Raw genomic sequence first — 13,262 nt, 5'->3', positions numbered from 1 at the left:
TTTGTTTTTCTTTGATTTTTGTAATGGCAACATTCAAGCTACACATTGAAAAAAATAAAATTTGAGTTTCGTTGAAAAATGTGTGTGTAATTTATTTCAAATCATCCATACCCCCTGCCTAACTCTGTATAAAAGTTTTAGTGATTTCACAGGAGGGTCTACTTAGTAAAGTTGCCTGATTAATTGCAATTTTTATTTAGGTCATACTCATGTGCTATCCAACTTTCCACTCAATATTATTAACAACTAAATAGTTCTAGAAGTGGCGTGGGCGGTGCACAGAAATTCATATGAATTGCAAATGAATGTAGTCACCCTGGCATAGACTTGGCATCATTGAAAACTTCACTACCACGAACTACCTGGAATCAAATTCCTTTTTCGTATGAAAAAAAAAAAAAAAAAAAATTGATGTCACAAAGATCAGACATGGAAAGATACTAGGATGTACAATGTCCTTTGTTTCCTACTCCACAAAATGATTAATTGGTGTGAAACCAGATGGTCAACTAATCATGCCAAAATAAGCAGGTCTAACCAACATTTGCCTAAAGTGTACAGCCAGTGGCACAGCGGCTTACCGTGCTCACATAATCATCTGCAAATCAAGCTACAACATAAAGGGGTTATACCAACTTATCCCCAGTCAGCAGAATAGGGAATAACTTCATGATCAGAGGGGTTGATCGTTGAGACACCAACAATCCCAAGATCAGAGTTCTGATTCTGCCACAGTGATTGAGAGGCAATCCAAGCACTGGAGATAGCCATGAACAGCCTCAACCTTCTCTAGTAGAGAATGAATGGAGCACTGGTGAGCATGCTTGGCCTGATTTGGTTATCGGTGGTACTCCAACCAATGAATCCCCTGCCAAATGGAAATTAATGGGGATGAGCTACAAACCCAATTAAAGCCCCTACGCAAAACATAGCTCTGTGCTTGGTACAATTTACTGAAAGGGTCCCAGTGCTGACCCTGAGGTTACACACACGCACAAGCAGATACAGGTCTGAGAGAACAGTACAGACCACAAATGGGGGAGGTCCACGGACCCATGCATTTCAGTTATGCTAGGTACACGGGCTGTTTTCAGGCTTTCCATTCTTTGGGTCCACTTGGGTACCCAAAAACAGAAACCCAATCAGCAAAAAAAAAAAAAAAAAAAAGTTAACAGCCGCACCCAAGTACTATAATGAGGTCTGCCGGGTTTCCGCCTCCAAAAAATGCAGAGAAAGGCCGTTTACAGGACTTCTCTCTGTCTGCATTTTTCTAATGGATTGAGGAATGGAATTCAGATGCAGGTGTGAACCTAGCCCGAATGAGCCTGGTCCACAAATGGACAGAAAATGAGAACATGAACCTAGAGACTATGATACTTTTATAACTTTCCTCACGAGTAACAACCGTATACAGGGGGGCAAACAACGTATAACAAGGTCTACACTCCATTCAGAGCCTCCTCCATTACAGAACACTGTTTACTAACTACAACGTGCTCCACACAGGTGAAGCGGCAGCGGGCCCGCGTCATCACTACGTGTACAGTCACGTGACCGCCCACATCACTACTCCACAGTGAACGTTAATGCGGTCAACGGCTAGGTCAGAAATTCAAACTGTAACCGCCCACTTCCTTCCTCCCGCCACTGGCGGGAAGGCGCCAATATTAACTGACTAACGTCGGCGGAGTTCACCGCCCCTGAGGCAGATGGCGCTCACTCCATTAAATAAAACGGCCCAGTACTCGCTACATAGACTCGTGTATTTATAGTCTATGAAGACATAAGTGTCCGGTCCACACGGCACTGTGTGACAGCCTGAGGTAAAGCGGTACTGCTAAGCCTCCCGATAAGAGGCAGCTGTAACCCGCCTCAGGGTAACTTCCTTCAGACCCGTGTGACTGTAGACACCGCGAGTTGGAGAGAAGTAGTAGTGCGCGCCCCCGCCGCACCCGACACAGGAAAAGCAGAACAAAGGATCCGGAGAGCGCGACTGGACGAGGAGGGAACTGCTGGCGCCGGCTTCGTTTCCCTCTCTGCGCCCTCATTGGCTCTTCTTGCGTAGAGCGCCGCTTTGGCGACCAATGAGGAGAGTGTGGTTAGGCGCCGGTGTGGGCGTGGCTGTAGCCGGGGGTAGGGTGGGCGGGGAGAGGTGGATCAGGGAGGTTAGTTTGGCGCCCGGGACCGGTGCTGCTGAGTGAGCTTGGTTGTCTCATAGTCGTTTACAGGGACTGAGGAAAAGCGGCGGAGAAGGAAGTCCGGCGGAGAGGACAGCCACTTCTACGGTAATTGTCGCCTGTCCCCTGAGCGGCTTACAGTGGCTTATACTATGGGCCCTGTGTGAGTGCAGGCGAGGACAAAGGGGCCGCCCCCAGCTAGTGAGAAGGAGGGGCTCCCGGCACAGCAGAGCCACACTGTGCCCGGGTGGGATGTAGGGACAGGGTCAGTATAGGGACAGGTGCTGCCCGGTACTCTGATAGCTCAGTGCCTGTGCTCACCGGAATAAGCTGGGGGCGGTACCGGTGCGGCAAGTTTCACTGTATGAATGGGGAGAGACTTCCTGACATATGTGTGACTCACAGACACATGCGCCGCTCATAGGTGTACGGGGGTAATGATGGCACCTATAGCACAACTTTATTACACACTGGAAGAGTTCTGATGAGGGATAAGTGATAGAACTATAGTGAGTGAAGTTGGCGGTAACCAGTGTCTTGTATCTGCTGACTCTGTATACTAGTGTGTCTGCTGACTGTATACTAGCGTGTCCCTGTGTCTGCTGACTGTATACTAGTGTGTCCTTGTGTCTGCTGACTGTATGAGTGTGTCCCTGTGTCTGCTGACTGTATACGAGTGTGTCCCTGTGTCTGCATACTAGTGTGTCCATGTGTCTGCTGACTGTATACTAGTGTGTCCCTGTGTCTGCTGACTGTATACTAGCGTGTCCCTGTGTCTGCTGACTGTATACTAGCGTGTCCTTGTGTCTGCTGACTGTATGAGTGTGTCCTTGTGTCTGCTGACTGTATGAGTGTGTCCCTGTGTCTGCTGACTGTATACGAGTGTGTCCCTGTGTCTGCATACTAGTGTGTCCATGTGTCTGCTGACTGTATACTAGTGTGTCCCTGTGTCTGCTCACTGTATACTAGTGTGTCCCTGTGTCTGCTCACTGTATACTAGTGTGTCCCTGTGTCTGCTCACTGTATACTAGTGTTTCCCTGTGTCTGCTCACTGTATACTAGTGCGTCCTTGTGTCTGCTGACTGTATACTAGTGCGTCCTTGTGTCTGCTGACTGTATACTAGTGTGTCCTTGTGTCTGCTGACTCTGTATACTAGTGTGTCCTTGTGTCTGCTGACTGTATACTAGTGCGTCCTTGTGTCTGCTCACTGTATACTAGTGTTTCCCTGTGTCTGCTCACTGTATACTAGTGCGTCCCTGTGTCTGCTCACTGTATACTAGTGCGTCCCTGTGTCTGCTGACTGTATACTAGTGCGTCCCTGTGTCTGCTGACTGTATACTAGTGCGTCCCTGTGTCTGCTGACTGTATACTAGTGCGTCCCTGTGTCTGCTGACTGTATACTAGTGCGTCCCTGTGTCTGCTGACTGTATACTAGTGCGTCCTTGTGTCTGCTGACTGTATACTAGTGTGTCCCTGTGTCTGCTGACTGTATACGAGTGCTATGTCCTCATCTCACAGCTGTGCTCACATTGGCCATCAGGACAGTCTGCGCTTGCAGGTGGCTATGACTAGGTGTTATGGTGCACAGCACAGTCCTATACAGCCTGGCTCCTAATCAGTATGTACAGGAGTACAGCACATAGGAGTACAGCACAGTGTCACCCCCTCCACAGTCTGGACATATTGGCCTGTTCACAGAGGACAGACACCCCATCGTCTTCCCAAACTGAGATGGCTTTATGTATTATGTGATAAATACTAACATAATATCTTTTCAAGTGAAACATATTTGTACTAAGCTATGACTAAATCTCTAGTTAGGTCTTGAAGGTTTCTAGAAAAATCTTTATAGGTTTTGATCCTTTTTTTATTTTCTGTTTCTGCCAGCTGACATGTCACTCTCCTCTTGTCTGTCTTCAGTACCCTATAGGCACTTAAAGGTGTTGTCCAGGAAAAACATTGTTTCTCTTGAAGGCCGGGGAAGGTAAATAAAAATAACCCATACTCAGCTGTCCCAGGCTCCTTGGTCCCGCAGGTCTCCAGGGTCCAGTTCCTTTCCCTGGTCTCCAGGAAAACATCCTTTGAGCTGTAGGGAGACAATGACCTAATTACTGTCATTGGAGAAAATGTATCAAGCTGGGACAGTTCATTTACTTATTAGTTATTTGCTGCAGTAGATGTGGCCATACAACAATCTTCCCCATGGAATAAACCATTGCCAGGCACCTCTTGCTGCAGTATAAGGATTGGGTATGTTGAAGGGGGTGTCTGGGGACTTGAAATGAACCTACCTGTTTAGGGTGTTTGTTGCAGCTGGACCTGGGGGTTCCAGGATTGTTCTGACCTTGTGTCACATGATTGATATTAACCTCTGCTCTCCTTTTTGTACAGGCAGTTACCTGTGCTATGGGGCCTGGCTTTATATAGTCACCCAGCCCCCATAGAGTAGTAATTACTATGCATACAGGAGAGGATGCAGGGGGTGGAGTAACCTGGGTGAGGTGGGGGCTGGGTGCTGGTTTTGATCACATGATTGTAGGTCAGAAACAGTCTGGTGGTCATTCATTTCAGTGTCTGTCATGTCCGAACCAGATCATGTGGTCAGATGCAGGATCGCAACATCGGCTTCATTAACAAAATGATCAGATCATCTCCTTTAGGTAACTAATGTATTGGAAAGTCAGGAATAGTCCTAGCAGCCGGTCAGCCAATGGTGCCTAAGGGGCTTCTTCTTACATTGACTGTGTATGGAGCGACTTTTCTCAGTATATTTTTGTTGTTAAAAAGAAAATCAGTTTATTTAAATAAAAAAAAATATATGTATGCACATGACAGAGTCTGATACAAGCAAGCCTTCTAATTACATTCTGTGAAGTACAGCACTAACAAAGTATAAAATGTATTGCTGCAAATCTACAGAGACTGCAGCACCAAAACAAATAAACATAGGCATAGACAGCATCGGCATAAATCCACATCATGCATCACAGAAGTCGTGGTCATAATCTTCTTCAATGAGCTGGTTTACAGGCCTATTACATCAGTCATGCCACGACTAGATGACATTTGGCGTATAATTCTTAAATAACGGCAAGGAACCAGTTATTAGATTGTTAGCGCTGCCAATCATATGTACGCTCTTATATCAGCTCGGCACTACTGTCAGGATGAAAGTAAAACATTTATCTACTGCTACCTGCTCCATAACTGGATCTTAAGTGATGTCTCTTGCATTAGAATCTCCGTCACTCTTGCTGTGGATTTGTCCTCCCCATCTACTTGAACTGCTGAGCTATTATCCTTCACCATATTCACCCAGGGACAGTTGTGGGCCTTAAAGCATAGTGAGGCCCGGTTCACATCTGCACATGGGTTTCCTTTAGGGGAGTACACTTGGGGACCCCAAAATGGAAACCTAATCCGCATTAAAAAAAAAGCAGTTACCTTTGGAAATCCATGAACCCCATAGACTATAATGGGGTCTGTGTAGTTTCTGCACGAAAAAAATCAGAGAGTGCTGCTTGCAGGATTTTTCTCTCCGCATTTTTCTTGCGGATAGGGGAACGGAATGGCCCGAACGCAGATGTGAACTGGGCCTAAGTAACTAGGATCATGTGTCAGTCTGGGTCTCCAGACACAGTGGAGTCCTGGAAATATGGCCAATACATGGACTGTATTTTCCAGAACTGACTATACAGGAAGCCTAAGGCCTAGTTCAAACGGTGCAAGGGGGGCGTATTTTGGTCCTGATTTTGACGTGGGCAGCTGCCTTAGAATAGGACCAAAATATGCCTGCTATGACTGTCGGAGCTTGTCACTCCGGAGTAGGCCCAAATGAACGGGCCTAGTCCGGAGCGTGCTGCCGCAAGGCGGACGTGGAATCGCCTGAAGAAAGGGTAGCTCGAGAAAGTAAGCTAGTGGTCTACATAGACGGCTATTGCGAGGGGGTGGATTCAGCACCAAAATCCGCCCCCTCTTGCCCCGTGTAAATGGGGCCTAATGAGTTTTTTTTTTCCCCATAAAAAGTGGGAGTTTATAATTTTGGGCAACCCCTGTGTTCACTAGTTCTGAATTATCAATGTTTTCTGACATAATTCCAGTATTAATAAATACACCTCTCTAATTTTAGACATGCTTGTGCTTTGGAAGTCATGCTTCATTCATACGTGTTTGGTTATATACGTGTCACATGTGAACTCATTCAGGGTATGCACGTGAAGTGGTATGTACCCAATCTGTGGATAAAGATGTATGGTCAAGATAGTCAGCTAGAAGAAGTCTATAATGAAGCTTTACCTCCAAATCAGTTTCTAGAATTTTCTACTTTTTATTTTTCGGACACGTGTAACCAGGTCCTGCTTTTATATATTGGTCTTCATGGCAAACATTTACCTTTTTTTGGGTCTTCTTCGTATGCTGCAGAAGTATGTGGGAAATGTTGGTCTCATTTCAGATGTAGAACCAGGAACAAATGTTTCTTTTGCTATGACTGGTTTCCACCTACAGTCATTTAGGTTCTCAGCCTGATTTATGAAGCTTCTTTCTTCATAGTGCGCTTGACTCATTCAGATAAATGTGATCTTGTAAGGGCTCGTTCACACGGAGTAAACGCGCCGCGCATTGTGGCGCGTTTACGGCGCGTGTACGCCGCGTTTTTTTACGGTGCGCGATTACGGCGCGTTAGCGCCGCATAAACACGGCGTTAACGCGGCGTAATCGCGCACCGTAAAAAAACGCGGCGTACACGCGCCGTAAACGCGCCACAATGCGCGGCGCGTTTACTCCGTGTGAACTCTGCCTAATATGTTAAATTGGTTACTTGGAAAGTTACGTCATGATTCTATTGAGAAAAAGCGTTTTTGTTTTTTTTCTTAACAGGGTTTTCCTGTAATAATTATTTCAGCAAGATAATCTTAAGATCATGTGAATAGGGGTATCCAAGTGTTTTGTATAAATGGAGTGGTAGTGCGCATGTGTATCCACTGCTCCATTCACTTCTGTGAGACAAATAGCTCAGTGCAGTCTGATAGAACTGGATGGAGAGGTGATGAATTACTAGTGTTGCAGCTCCTTTGGGACTCAGCAGTTGGATCCAGGGCTGTGGAGTTGGATTCAAGACTAATTTTGGATGGCATTACTGACTCCATCTTCAATATGAAATTATTAATAATTTTTAAAGGGGCTCTATCATTGGGAAAAGTCATTTTTAGATAAGCACATCCTTGTATAACCTTTAGAAAGGCTATTCCACACCTACCTTTTGTATATAAATTGCCTCAGATTTGGAATAAGTCTGTTTTTTTTCATATGTTAATGAGATTCCACCGTGCATCGGAAGTGCCTCTGTGCACTGTCTGCTCTATGTGTGTGTATAGCAGAGGTTGCTGTGCTGATGCCAGCGGTTTCCCTATAGGTATAATGGAAGCAGAAACCATAAACATGGGGCCTTAGTCTTAAAGGGAAAGTGTCCTCAGAAAATGACTTTATTTAATTAAAAAAAAAAAAACTAAACTCCTGCAGCTTTTACTGTAGCTACAAGTAAGTTGTTCATTACCAACTATAGAAAGAACAGTCATCTGATGAACAATGGTTTTTCTGATTCAGCTGTACTGGAGTGCAGTATCCCACACTCACGAGACATTTTACAGAGCAGTATAGGTTTCTTTACAGTGTTGTTCATAAGGTGACGTATGCCACTGTAGACCTGTGCAGTGTTTATATGTGGGAGCCTTCATGATATATACTTCAAGTAACATGTATGGACAGTGGGCCGGAATAGTTCCATTTAGAAACGGTGTAAATGTGGGCAGTCTTACAATGTGCCACGTTTATCGCAATGACTGATGCTAGGTAATAAATCTTGTGTATCTTTATACTGACTAGTGTATGTTTATATTTTTGTTACTTACTTTGAGCCAGAAGTTTAGGACACAAATTTGGCACATCGCACATTAAGCCACACACCTCCTTTCTTCTTAGAAACCAAACAAGATGAGCCAAGATGTGCCATGTTTGCATCCGTGTGTGCACAGAGCTTTAGTAATTTTATAGAAGAGTGCATGGATTTTCTTTAGGATAGATCATTATATCAGATTGATGGAGTGTGACACCCTGTACCCCTAACCAGCTGTTTTTAGTTGGTGCTCCAGACAGGGACATAGCCAGAAGCGGATGGTAGTAGTGTGTAGTGGCTGTTGTAAGCTAGTGCAATTGAATGGCGGGTGAATTACAATGTCGCGGTATAGCCATTCCACAGTGGATGGAGCCATGTACTACCAGCTCCATTCAGTGTGTAGTTCTGGTGCCGGGTGTCAAACTCCCATGAATCTGATTTTGATAGGGGGGTTTTAAGGTAGATAGTGACTTATACAATTTGTCTAATTACTTTTACTGGGCGGCAATGATTTTTTGGAAAACTTTAAGGAATATGGTGGTTGATAAGGGGAATATTCCTCTAAGAGTTGCCACAGTCTCCTCTTTCAAGCTATATTTTAAAAGCTCAGTTCCTCTGTATATTTTATATTTAGATATAATTATATTTATTTTCAACAAAGCCCCTTATCTGCTCATATATAGTACTTGTAATTTATCTTAACCTTAAATCCTTATGCGACCTTCCTGACTGAACACAAGGATTCTTACTCTGTGGTTGGGGAATGCTTTATATATTGTTGCATATTTTATTAAATGTCGTCTACAGGAAAGTGGCTGAGCAATATATCATGAGACTATCATGCCTCTTCTCAATTAACAATGTTACTTAGGGGAATAAGAAGCGCTGACGGAGGCATGTTTTTCTGGAGTATGTAGTCTGTGCCCTTTCTTTCTAGGGCGAAAGATACCATTGATGTCACACGTGAAGATTATTTTCACGGCTGCTCGCTAGTTAGTATTATACCTGTACGAGGAAAAACGTTAAAAACACTAAATTAGTAATATGAGAGTACTTGTGCAGAACCTAATGTCATGAACCGCACTCAGAAGGTAAATGTAATCATTTTATGAAGTTTTCAGTGTATCGAGCCACTGAGCCCTTTCACCAGCTGAGAGCCGAGTATCTCCACATAAGTAGTGTGCAGTATACAGAAAGACAATAATAAGGATTTCAAGGCAGTAATACATTGTGTGTGTGGAACAGATAGTATATTTCAGTACGACATGCGTGGGATTCGAGATGGTAGCCTTGAGCAACCTCTACATCGCTTCTGAGCTGCCACCATGAATCCAATGGTCGTTGTATTGAACTGTACTCCCTTTTCTGCACACTGTAGAGCAGATTTGCTACTACTGTTTTAGGCTACGTTCACATTTGTCCCGGAGTCTCCGCTGGACAACATTTTTTTTGTCTGTTAGTTTTAAAATGAAGGAAACCCCATTATAGTCAGTGGGGTCCATCAGTCTCCATATGTAACTACAAACTGTAGCAGTCCATTCTCCTGGTCCTCTGATGGGCTAGAACAACAGACAGCTCGGCAAAAGTGTGAATGTCGGTCTGCTTATTATGCTGACTTCAATATTTTTATTTTTCCAAAAGTTTTTGATTTTTGTTGTATTAAAATGGAACAAAAACTATATTTTTGCTATCACTGTAATCCTAATGAACCACAGAATGTAAGTAATAAGTAATTCTGGCTGCACAGTGAAGTCTAGAAATAAAACCTATAAAAATTTACAAATATAAAAGATATGTAGATAAAGATTTAAGTATTGTGTGATTTGTATTTCCATCTTTCTTCTATTTCATGTTTTTCAAGTATATCTGTGATCTAAGTGTTACATGATAACCTCAGGAGGTATAACATACAGGGATTCAGTTACATGTAATTGGCGTACTGGTCACTTAGAGTATGGATTAAAGAATCACTTTTGTTGGTGGTGGATTGACTTTGAGATCAAGTATAGATATATTTGTTCTGATTGTGTGTATAATATCTACAGCAGGGGTCTCAAACATGCGTCCCGTGAGCCACATGCAACCCCTAAAGCTGCCATCTACTGCCTTATTGGCACTGGAGCTCCCAAGACCTCCTCAGGACAACAGAGAGCAGGCCAAAGGAGGAGTGTGCGGGCACCCTTTAATGATGTCACGCTGGAGCACAGTATGTTAGAGCGGAAGCATCTCATTCCCACACATTGGGACCAGCAGACTGTATATAAGGACTATATTTCTATGAGCGCTGGCAAATGTGTGGTAAATTCAAACCTAGTGGTATTACTATAGTAATGGTAACATCACATTTGAAAGGAATCTAGTTAGTCAACTTCAAATGTTTTCTATTTGTGGTGCCCACTTCCCTCGTCACAGTCAGCGCTTCAAAACAGAATCCCATTGACTTCAATGGCTTCCGTCTTACGTGCGCTTCACATTGAAATCAATGGGAGGCTTTTTAACCCATTGATTTCAATGTGTTACGCGCATTAAACGGACCCAATTGAAGTCAATGGGATTCTGTTTTGAAGCGCTGACTCTGACACGAGTTGACGTGTCAGAATGAGCACCGCGTTACATCGTGCGCACGGGTCCTAAGCCTCCTCTTTACTGTCTCAGTTCTCATTGACTCTAATTTACTTTTTCTTCCTTTTGAAAAAAGTAAGTAAACATGACGGAAGATAGTGCCCATCATGTTGTTTGTATTAGTGTCAATAGGAACGGAGATGGACTCAGTCTGTGTCTGTTTTCTGAAAGAGTTAGTGTCTGTTGCTGTTATTCTATGGTGGAAGATAGCAACGGACATTAACAACGGTAGTGTGAACCCAGCCTAATGGTTTCTGCTTTCATGTGACGCCACAACCACTGTTTGAGGTGGTATAAAACTGGACTTAACCATTCCCCTCTGGCAACTGCTACATCTGGTAAATACTGAAATATCAAAATAAATCACTGGGTTTTATACTCTTTAGGGCTAGTTCACACGGGGGAAGTTGGCAGCGGATTTTGACGTGAAATCCTCAAAATCCACTGCCAAAAATTGCTCCTTTTGACTTCAGTGGGAGCCAATTGCTTCTTTTTTCCGCTAACTAGTAGCGGAAAAAAGAAGCGAGATGCTCTATCTTACCGTGGATTCCGCTGCTGAATCAGCCGCGGTGCAAGGCTCCACCACATTCATTTGGGCCTAATCCATCGCACAATGCCTCAACAGAATGTGTGCACGCGGAGTTCATTTAACTCTGTGTGAACTAGTCCTTAGTACACTTCTATATATCAATATAGCAACCCACCAAAAATAAAAACACTGGAAATCAGTTACATAAAACCACATATAATCTTTACAATAAAAAGCATATAAGCAATATTGTCTTACCAAAGCATATTCACCCATGGAAATAAATAGGATTACAAGCCAAAAGGCCAAGTCATCAAAAAATTTCCATAACCGAAATGTACTCTAAATACCCCATGATCCAATGTAAAGGTATGTGCACAAATGTCCAATAATAATAAAATAATGGTGTGTAAATAACATACACAATACATACAGATAACCCCTTGAGAAAATGTCTGCGAAACACACACTAGGGCGACAATCGCTTTTCTGGCTAGTTGGTATCTATTGGCTGTGGTATCTGTATGCTATAATTTTGTTATTATTGTACATATTTTGCCCGCAGCTTATGTTAAATTTCATAAAGTAAATTACAAAAAAGGTAACCAAGCGTTCCATATGTAATAGTAAAGTGAATAACATTGATTTTGTTGTGAAGCAAGATCTGAGCATAATTTACAATGACCATATTGTGATAGCTCTAACCCAGTTGCCTAGCCATGGCACATGTCAAGGGGTAAGATTCATTAGGCTTCAAGTGAACTGTTGTTGAAGTTGGTGTCTGGTTTAAGTACAGAAAAACTACGCCCATGTATTGATCTGCATAAAATATGCTCAAAATGTCAGGTCTGGTGGGGTATTCCCGATTCACAATGGTTAGTACATTAAAAAAAAGTAGTCCAAGAAAGCATAACTATTGAACCAGCAAAAGTGTCAAGGGCACCTAACGCTCAAAGATGCAAGTGAAGAGAGCCGTCAAACCAGTCCGGTCTGATTCAATGGAAGAGGTGTTCTAGCACAAATTGCTAAAATTGTTAATAGTGCTCCCTTTAAACATTGTTGGAGACCAAGTGTAACCCTTTATAACAACAGTATTCCATAATGGTAATCGCCTCTTTCAGTAAAATAATGCACCCTGTACACTGCAAGAATTGTTCAGAAATGGTTTGTGATATATAACAAGAGGCCAAGTCAACAGGTTGAACTCAAAGATCTCAATCTGAACAAACATCGATGGGATGCTTCAATCTATAGTGGTCGCAACTTGCCAATTACAGGATAAAAAGATGTGCTATTAACGTTTTGTACCAGATACCACAGGACACTTACAAGCCGTAACTATATTAGCCAGACAGAATATCTATCATCTGAACAAGTGTTTGGCTTTTTAAGGTACATACTCCGTAGGCCCGGTTCACATCTGCATTCGGTATTCTGCTGGGGGGGTCTACTTGGGGAAAAGCGGTTAGCAAAGAAACCACACAGACCCCCATAGACTCTAATAAAGTCTGTGTGTTTTCCGCACAGTGTCCACACGAGTCTTGCAGAGAGAAAAGTACTGCAAGCAGCAGTCTATTGGGTTTTGTGGTTTCTTAGCTAACAGCTTTTTAATGCGTTTGGTATTCCATTTGGGGGGGGGGGGGGCAAGTGTACTTCCCAAACGGAATACTGAAGGCAGATCTGAACCGGGCCTCACATACTCCTTTAGGGAGAGGAGTTCAGATCACGTTTATCAAGCTGTGATTTTCTAGAGGCTAGAGGTTCACATTTGCATAATGGTTGTTCAGAAAACTTGCATTCTATTTGGAAACTGCAGTGAGGAGCAGGGATGTAACTAGCAAAGATTGGTCCCCATAGCAAACTTTTGACAGTATAATATCCCATAGTGGGGTATTAAGGTTTGATTATAGATAGATTAGATAAGCAAGACAAAATTACGATGAGTGAAGCGGAAGGTTTTTGTTCTCTCTTTACACAGTGAGTGAAGAGGGGAGGGGTTGATTCTCCTTACAGTCTGCAGAAACACATTGCAAACTGCCA

The 13,262-nt window shown here is 43.2% G+C and overlaps 1 protein-coding gene across 2 annotated transcripts in view; it reads left to right on the top strand.

Moving 5' to 3' along the window:
• Positions 1-2,157: 2,157 nt before the first annotated feature.
• EZH2 (enhancer of zeste 2 polycomb repressive complex 2 subunit) overlaps positions 2,158-13,262 on the top strand; it is a 33,365-nt gene continuing 22,260 nt past the window's right edge. For both annotated transcript variants that reach the window (XM_075271237.1, XM_075271235.1), the window contains exon 1: positions 2,158-2,285. The gene's annotated coding sequence lies outside the window, so the exon portion shown is untranslated. The remainder of the gene's footprint in view (positions 2,286-13,262) is intronic.

This window comes from Leptodactylus fuscus, chromosome 4 (assembly GCF_031893055.1).
Source record: "Leptodactylus fuscus isolate aLepFus1 chromosome 4, aLepFus1.hap2, whole genome shotgun sequence".
Taxonomy (NCBI): Eukaryota; Metazoa; Chordata; class Amphibia; order Anura; family Leptodactylidae; genus Leptodactylus; species Leptodactylus fuscus.
The sequence above is the reverse complement of the archived record's forward strand: the minus strand, read 5'-3'. Positions and strand labels throughout refer to the sequence as shown.